Source organism: Fulmarus glacialis, unplaced genomic scaffold (genome assembly GCF_000690835.1).
Source record: "Fulmarus glacialis isolate BGI_N327 unplaced genomic scaffold, ASM69083v1 scaffold43811, whole genome shotgun sequence".
NCBI classification, from domain to species: Eukaryota; Metazoa; Chordata; class Aves; order Procellariiformes; family Procellariidae; genus Fulmarus; species Fulmarus glacialis.
The window spans coordinates 45,138-54,860 of record NW_009192975.1 but is presented as its reverse complement, the minus strand read 5'-3'; positions in this window follow the sequence as shown (position 1 = coordinate 54,860).

The following is a 9,723-nucleotide window of genomic DNA, read 5'->3' as shown; positions in this document are numbered from 1 at the left end:
TATATATTTATATATTATAAAATGAAGATAGAAACAAAATGTTTCCATTTTGCTAAATTAAATATTTTGATTGACACAAAAGGACATGTTCGGTAACAAGGTTTTTTCCTGGAAAATTCAGAACGTTTGAAGCAAAGTTTTGAAGGAAACAAATTTCTTAACCATATACTTCGCTGTGAAATAAGAACCTTGTGCAGCTCTTTGTTATGTAACTGTTGGTTTTTATATTTGCTTGATCATCTAGAAGCTCCATTTATAGATCCGAACCTCATGGTGTTTGTATCATGTAGACACAAAATAAAAAGGCTGTCCCTTTTATAAGCTAAGGAGGATTGTAAAAGCTTGCTGTAACTAATGATTTCAGTTAGTTTTAAATCCCTGGTCTAGACCTGAAAAACACTCTAGATCATTACCAAATGCCTGGACATTACGTACTCTCATGCAGATAAGGCAGATTAAATTTAATCTCTCTAATTATTGGCTACTCTGTTTTGAACGTACTATCCTTGTTTTATCTTCAGAATTCTGCCCTGCAGTGTGAAGAGCTCTGGCCCCAAATCAGGCAGGGGTGAAGTACGGTGTTAGTTGATTTAAACCAGATGCATGCTGCTAATTTGAGAGCACACTGGCCTTTGCCAGAATCAGATGACTTTGCTGATGGTGTTCTATTTAGCTGGTTCTTAGCAGGCATCAAGGGTGGAAAGGTTAGGTGGAATTTCAATTAGTAACTTGATCAAAACGCATTTTTGATAAAATCGTTTAAAATTGCAGCATTGGCTCTTGGTTCTGTGTGTTTCTTGCCCCTAAGGGATTACCCGTGTATCTGCTCCTTACGTGCAGCCTGTGGTAAGACTGTACACTTGCACGGAAGGGAGAGGAGGAGAGATTTAGTTGCAAAGGATGTTTTCTGCATCAGAAGTGCAGCTCGCTGAATGCTGAGCCGGTCATTGGTCAAATGCAAAACACAGTCTAAAAATGCGATGACATTAAGCTCCCTGTGAGGGGCAGAGGAGGATTGTGAAATCACCAAAGGCTTCGCAGCTAAGCAGGTGAACACAATGTCCTTCTTTAAGAGAATGCTTATTTGTAAAACTAAAAAAAGAGCACTAGTCCTGGCCCGGAACCTGTGCTAGGCATTGCCTGTGCACAGTCTCTGTCCCTGACAGTAGCTAGGTCAATCTGTCAGTCTGCTTTTTTATTAAAAGCCTGGATTTTATGGAAAATAGAAAGGGAACGTTTAAAGAAATATTTTCATTTTAAAAATGCAAAAACCCCTTTGTTTCTGCATTTCTTGCTAAATCCGAGACAGTTGTTTTGGGTTTCTATGATGTAAAAATAAAATAAAAATTTTTTCATGAGAAAAAAATGTCATTTTTTACTCTCTCTGGTTTAAATCATCTGCCCAGAAGTAAAACAAAGGTCAGAATTTAAGTCAGAGCAACTCTGTAATTTATAATCAGCACTTAAGAGCTGTGAGGAGCATGAGTGTAAGATCTTGAAACATTGCCTCTTGCTTTGTTACAGGGTGCTATTGTCTCTTGTGCTGGATCTTACCTATATCTGTGGACTGTCAATGGCCAGCTTCTTGCAAGCATTAACACCACCTGCAGCCCTGAAAGCCATATTGTTTGCTGCTGCTTTGCTGAAGTGATGGACTGGGACACACGCAGCATCATCATCACAGGAAGCACAGATGGAGTGGTGAGGGTAGGTAAATGGGGGAGAGGAAAGGGAATCCTGATTCACTGTAGTCCAGAAGCAAAATTTTGCATCCTAAATGGAGGGACAGAGCTACTAAAAGGCCATGCCACTTTCTTAACAGGGCAGCACAGGGCAGAAGCTGAAATCAGAGTAAAATGTTTGCTTCCTGTCAACTTTTATCCTCCTGAATGGAGGAGTCTTTGCCATTCAGGAAGAGTTTTGAAAATGTGCTTTTCATTCTGGTGTGGTTTTGAAAGCAAAAATTATATTGTCTATCGGAAATATGTTTGAGTCTGGTTTCTGAGAGTTGGTTCATAGCTCAGTTTATTAAGTCATACTTACTCAGGAACAGGAATTCACTGCTGGTTCCGCCTCCAGTCTGGTGGGAGACCTTCCTGGGTTACTGGGATCCTTGGTAGCATGTCAGCCCGGCAACCCCACCAGCTCCCTGCGTACATTTCTCCAGTGGGATGCCCTGCAGCACAGTGGCAGAGGGAGAGATGACTGCGAAATCCTGTTCTGATGTTAGAAGTTCAATTTCCACCCCTTGCTGGGAAGCAGACAGCCACAGCTCTCTCTTGTTGCATTGTTATAATCCATGCTTTTTCCCTTTTTACCTCCTTGCTGGCACAGCTGTGGAAGACGGAATACACCAATAGCTCAGGACAAGCTGCCAGACTGAGACCGCAGAGAGGCACGATGGAAGAGCCAGGCAGCACGGGTATGATCACAGGGTGGGCTGTGAACTGCAGTGTGACTGTGTGCTGCAGACCTTGTTTGGTTGTGAGGAAAAGGGGGTGTGAGCACAGTGGTGTGAAGGGGAGATGGTGCAGGTAACTGGTGCAGCGTTACTGTAACCAACAGCAGAAGTAGTGGGTAGCCACTGCCCTACGCTAGAGACAGAGAGCAGCCCTGAGCCACTGGTGTCAAGGGCACATCCTGCCTGGATGAAGCCAAAAGCTTCTTCATAGGCTCTGTCATGGGTTCTGTCAAGCTTGATAGACTACATTTCTGCATAAACCCATGAAACTAATGAACTACCCTGGCTCCAGAAAGCCCATTCCCTTGGTGACCTGTACTAAAGTATCCTGGCAGTGCCAGATCCTGCCCTGGGATGGAACAGGAAAGTTTGTTGCCTTTGCCACCTTAAATGAGGTCAGAGGCCCTTCAAACAGGTGGGAGGCCAGCAGTAGGCCCTAGTGCATGGAGCTGTTTATTCAAGGCTCTGCCAAGCTGAAGCTGATACCCTGGAGTTCTCGCAGTGCTGAGGTTAATAAGATGATGGGGCTAAGGTGCTGACTGGTATTAAAAATAACTCAAGCTCACTTCTCTGTTCTAACAAATACAGGAGCTGAAACCTGCCAGGGAGCTTTAAAGGCACATCCTAAATAGCACAGCTTGCTTCTCTTCGCAGCACATTTTATAAGAGAAAGAAATTGTGGTGTTAGTATGTATAATTTACACCACTTATTTGCTGTGATCCTCATTACAGACATTCTCTATTACTTCAATTTTAGGCACACAATTTACATAAATATAGAGCTATAGATGTGATATCTGCATAAAAAGATATTATACAGTAATTGGGCATTACCACTGAGATCTTCAGAAGTGCTGTTCTTGTAACTTGGCATCTACATTACTTAGATTGCTATGTGAAAATATTTATACATACAGAGGCATATTGGAAATGCCAAACCAGATGCCCATCCAACCTTTTGTCATGTCTCTGAGAGTAGCTAGAGCCAGATGCTTCTAGGGAAGGTGCAAGAACACCAGAGATGCCAGATGTGAAATAGTTTGGCTGTGGTAGCTACATATTTGGTTTCATTGTGGTCTCTAATCAGACTGCTGTAAATCAAAGCAAAAGACTTAACATTCCTTCCAAAATCCTTGTAGTATTGTGTAGAATTGCAGATTTGCAGATTCTTTTTACGTGTACAAACATCCAATTTGCTTTAAGAATTTCCTAAATTCTTGCCCGTAACCTCCTGTGGCATTTATTTCCATGTCCTATTTACTCAGGTACAATTACATAGGAACGTCTTTGACCAAACTGAGATTTTAGCTATTTTTAAAATTTATATCTTAAATAGTTCTCCAAACTAGGACTTAAAAGCTGCCCATGGGAGCATAGCAGAATATTCCTGTTTGTGCCTTTTTCAGAGAGGATCATAAAAGAAGACCAGGCATCTGGTGATGTGTAGACACACACACTGTTCACACATGAGCATAAGGACGTGTGTTCTCAGATGCATACAGCAACAGTGTTCTTTATTAAAGAGTTGAGAGGTGTAATCAAAGCAGTGACATGCTCCCTTAAACTATTCAGATGACTTCAGAATTATTTTAAATGGCCAAATATTCCCACATCTCATTCTACGCATTAAAGAAAATAAAATTAATACAAAACACAGTCATTAAAAAGACCAAAGTAACTATGATTGAGTTATGTTGTTAGGGGTGTGTGTGTATGTGTGTGTATGTGAAATGTTCTCAGCATTTAATTATCAGTTCTGTTATGAGCAGATTTAGATAAGTTGATAATACCAGGGCTTTATGTAATTTCTTTTTACTAGGCAATTATGGGCTGTATTATATCCTGGCAGCAAGGTATTGTGGGGCATCTTATTAAGCATAGAGCCAGTGAAAACTGATGAACAATTTTGCTGAACTAGGCATGCAATTTAGAAAGCAATAATACACAAATCCAATTTAGCACACAATTGATACAGCCGCACGTCAGCACATGTAACTATCATAGCCACAAATTAAATTGGGATGGGCCTATTTTGCAACAGCACAGGCTGAGATTAAATATATTTGTTCTCAACTTAACAACTTGCTGACCATAAATAATAACAATCGCATCCATGCTGCCCCCAGACACTTTCTAAATATTTATTTTTAAATCACACAACAGGTAACAAGTGTGGAAAACATCTTGTTCTCTGTCGGGAACTGAATCCCAGCCTTGCCTTGACTGGAAAACCAAGTAAGACCAGCCCAGCAGTGACGGCGCTGGCTGTATCCAGGTACTGTCCTTCTCTTTGCACTGCAGCCGGTGTCCGGCAGAGCGCACCGCACCAGCCTCAGGGTCGCCACTGCTCTGCCTGAAATCGGCAGGTTGTTTTATTTTATGCTGAACTTTGTATTACTGCTGGGATTTTGTCTTTTGGGGTTTTTCAATGTTGTTTTTTTCCAAAATCTCAGTTGAATCAGCCTGTTTTAGCCAAATGCAGTCACTCTGGGAGCTGGCCTGGCTGACTATTAAGTGAAGGATGCTGGGACAGTCAGTGTTCAGATAGGAGACAACCCAGGAGAAATAGCAGCTTTTGGCCAGAATAGTTGTAGAGATCAGTAGCTGCTTCGCTGTCTCTGCACCACAGAAAAACCACTATCCTAGGAGTTGCTTGAGATGCTGTTTCCTTAAAAAGTAAACAGAAAGTTTTTGGCCAAAGGACAACTTTGTTGTTAAACTCAACTGAGTTTGCCAGCAGTACTTTAGTTTACTCAATCCCCCTCCTGCAGTTTCATCTGGCTGCAATATTTGTCGTTATCTCCTACCCCAGGATGTTACAATGTACTGTAAAACAGTTGCTGTCTTTCTCTCCAGAAGTGTTGGCATTTTGATAGTTGCTAAAATTCCTATATTCTGCATGCTCAGATTTATAGCACTTAGAGTGTGATGTTTATATGCACTGAAAGTGGGAAAGTTTGGCAGGGAGGGTTAGTTTCATTGGTGTTGATGGCACTGCATGTAGCAGAGATTTCAGTGGCTGAACCCGTGACATTATGTGCTAACAAGTCTGAATTCTGAATCTAGCCAGCAGATTTAATTAATGTTCGTGGATTCTCAGGATCAGTGAAGGGTAAGAGCTCCTGATCTGGCTAGATTGCCCACAACTAACCCACTGAACTCCATAAAAGTTTGGATCTGATTCTAAGTTCAGTCTTTGAAGTATGAATCTTGTCTACTCTATATCATTTAACATTAAAGATACCCTGCTCCCCTGACTGTTGCATCCTCCTAATTGTTAGACAGGAGAAAGCCTTGATCCTATTTGCATTTTGTTCTTAAACGTTTTTCTCTTCTTTTTCTTTCTTTCTCAAGAAATTTCTCCAAGCTCCTGGTCGGTGATGACTGGGGAAGAGTCTGCTGCTGGTCTGTGGATGGGTAGGAAGAAATAGCCAAGAACTCATTTTTTTAGCCTTTTGGATGGAGAGCAAAGTACCCTTCAGAGCATGAAAGAGTGAGAGAAACTGGAAGCCTATGGTGGGGGACTGAATCTCAAAAGAGTTATTGGACTGACCCTGCAGTCACCTCTGATGGAAATTAGAGAATGGACTCCAAAGTTGTGAGAGGGACACTGACAGACATGCACATAGACAATGAGATTTTGCAGTATTTGTCCTGGGAAAACTTTTGTATTTTAAATGTTATTTTAGATACTGAATTTGGCATAATACATTGTATTTCCCAAATAATAGCTAGCAAATAAAACTGCCTTGATTATGCCAAAGAGCAATGTAGCTTAATAAAATTAGCATATTCTAATTTTAATACCATGAGATCAGAAAATGCTGAGGCTTCAAACAGATGTTAAGTAAGTGTGTTGCAGTATTTTTGTTCTTATTAACATACCAAGTATGTTAATATGTCTGTTCCTACTCTTCCTCCTTCCCTGAATCTCCATGAAAATGTATGCATGCCTTCTGAAAAGCTATTTTGTTTGCAAAATGAAGGTAGGAATTCCCAGGTTGACAGTGGTGCCTTAATCCAGCCCTACTGTGAACATGGGTTATGGTGCAATCTTTGGTTTCCTAATCTCTGACTTGTTTTTTTTCATAGTAAGCAAGGCAGATAAAATGCATGGAATGAGTGAGGATGAAGATCTGACACAGCTGGTCAACATATTCTTTCATTTTCCTCCTTCACTGCCTTCTTTCCTAGCCTTGTCCAGATGTTCTCTGGAATATCAGTATAGGAGACATCAGGATTTACTTTCACTATCACCCTGCATGGTAGAAGTGGGTATTTGTGGAATAAGAAGGCTGAGGCCATAGTGTAATAAATTTAAGTGCGATCTGTGTCCCTAGTGGAGATGGAGAAAGCGTGAAAAATCAAGCTTCTTAACATCTATGAGAATTTGAAGGAGCTTAACTGATAACTTAACTTCCCCCTCCCCTGCCCCTTAAGTATCTTATCTTACACACAGAAGGGCTGAGTAGCCACTTAGGCAGAGCAGCTTCCTGAACACCACAGACTGGGTCAGGGCAAGAGCCAGGATGAACATGAAGGACATTGTGGACATGAAGGCCCATGTGTTCGTACCACCAAACACACCCCTGAACAGTCAGAGCCAGGAGAGTTCCCTGATTTCCACTACACTGGGACTGGTTAGCACTGCAGGAGTGAAGCCCTTTGTGTGCTGCACTGGACAGCCAGAGATTGAGGCATGTGAGTGTCCTGGTTTTGGCTGGGATGGAGTTAATTTTCTTCCTAGTAGTTGGTATGGTGCTATGTTTTGGATTTAGTATGAGAATAATGTTGATAACACACTGATGTTTTAGCTGTTGCTAAGTAGTGTTTACATAGTCAAGGACTTTTCAGCTTCCCATGCTCTGCCAGGTGCACGAGAAGCTGGGAGGGGGCACAGCCAGGACAGCTGACCCAAACTGGCCAAAGGGATATTCCATACCATATGATGTCATGCTCAGCATATAAAGCTGGGGGAAGAAGAAGGAAGGGGGACATTCGGAGTGATGGCGTTTGTCTTCCCAAGTAACCATTACGCGTGATGGAGCCCTGCTTTCCTGGAGATGGCTGAACACCTGCCTGCCGATGGGAAGTAATGAAGGAATTCCTTGGTTTGCTTTGTTTGCGTGCGTGGCTTTTGCTTTACCTATTAAACTGTCTTTATCTCAACCCACAAGTTTTCTTGCTTTTACCCTTCCAATTCTCTCCCCCATCCCACCGGGGGGGTGTGAGTGAGTGGCTGTGTGGGGCTTAGTTGCTGGCTGGGGCTAAACATGACAGTGAGGAACTGTTATGTGCCAAAATTGTAGTGCTAGAGGCCAGTGTCATTAGGAAGAATCTGGAGTAGAAGACAGGTTTTTACCACTCTTCCTCTAACTACACCATCAACTTTCTTCTTCCTGTAGGGCACTGCTTTGTTCATGACTCTTCTTTTGAATTATGTTGCTGAATGAGCAAGACTTCCTATGGCAAACAGCTTCCTTCCTTACAGAGTGCTGAGACATGTCCCCCCTGAGCCCACCCTGCAGCTCGGTCTAACCTCCACAGTGAGTGAGGTAATTGCCTGTGGAAAATGTAGTAATTACAGGCTAGCTCATGATGCAGACATACAAGGAAGGCTGCATTATGTCTACACAGATGACCTGGCTGGTTATCCTTTCTAACCTCCAAGTGTGTGACTTGATGAGCCAAATACTATCCTTTCTATGCTCAGTGAAACATACGCTGAAAACAGGCAAAAACACACCAATGTTTTTGCAATCAAAGTAACCCTGTTGAGCGAAGGTGTACCGTGCCCATCTTTCCTTTTCCTGAGGACTGGGGAAAAGTCAATTGTTATAGAATACAAAATTAAGTACACTACTTCTTTGCTCTTTCTTCTCTGCGCATTACTTAAAAATAAGCTGTGATTTGGATACATGGACAGCAAGACTTGGACTCCTGTCAACTGTGAATACAGCTTTACTGAACTACGGTAAAGCTGATTTAAGAGCCATGAAAGAAGCTCACTACCTGTGTTTTCATCTACCTAGTAGGCATCTTGATAGCTTGCTAATTGTGTCTTCTTTAGCCTTTTCATGCAGCCTGTCTTTGCCAATAGCAGATACTCCCTTTCCTAGCGCTGGCTTTAGCACCTACTTTGCAGCCTGGACAGCAGCACTAATGGTTCCAGTGCTCTAGACAACAACCTGACTTATACCTGTTTGGTGTAAGAAGAGGCCAGCTATAGGCTAGCCATGCATGGATTTGACAGGATCATCTCCTTGTGCCTAACATCAGTTCTCTTATATCTTCAAGAGAAGGATGAGATGCTGCTGTTTTGGATCACAGAGAACCAATCCAGAGTGTGCATGTGTGAATGGAAGTCAGCAGGTTAAGAATGAATGTCTTCCTGAGTCAAGCTTGTTCTAATGTTCAGAGAGTTGTAATTTGGGAGAATATAAAAGGCAATAGAAAGGATAGAAATGGGTTGCAATTTCCTCCTGGTGAAAATTCTGATTAGGAGTGATTTGCTGTACAACAGTGCTTGGTTGAGAAAGTTTTGGTTTCTTCTCTAGCTCTAGAGGATTTTTCCCCAGAGTCTAAGTCATGGAAAGAAATGCATACTGTGAGTACCAAAAGCACCACTCCTTGCTTGCAGAGTTAAGGCACAAATGTAAGCATGTTGCAGTCGTCACGTTTCCTAGGTCTGATACAGCTGGTGTGTGCGACAGTGGTAGAATGCTACCTGGCCATTTTTCTGCAGGCAAGTCTCTGTGACATGAAGTTTTTGCTAGAAATTTGTAATACATGGTTGAACAATTAGCTGAAACCAACCCTTTTACAAGCACCTACTTTTATATATGTGTTGGTCTCCTGTGTGTTTGGTAAATGATGAATGTCCGTGACATTCTGTCAGCTCTAGATGTGGAGGTAGCTTTCACTGACACATAGACAAGGCTTGGTGCTAGCTCAGGGGCAATAGTGGTGCCTGCTTGGTGGGTATCCTGAAGTGGTACTGATTCTCTGATGGCCGCATGGGATGTAGGGGTAGCAGATCTAGAATATGCTTGAAAAATTAAGCAAGTAGAGCAATTCCACAGCAAATACTTTCAGCATAACTCCATTGTTACTGTAAGTGGCACAGTGCGAACATCACCAGAGTGTTGTAATTATCTCAGAACCAACTTTTGCAAGGGGTAAGTAGCTCAGGGTGAGAATTACCCTTAAAAGAAATCCAATCCTATTAGGATAAGAAATGAAGAAATAAGACACAGTCTTAA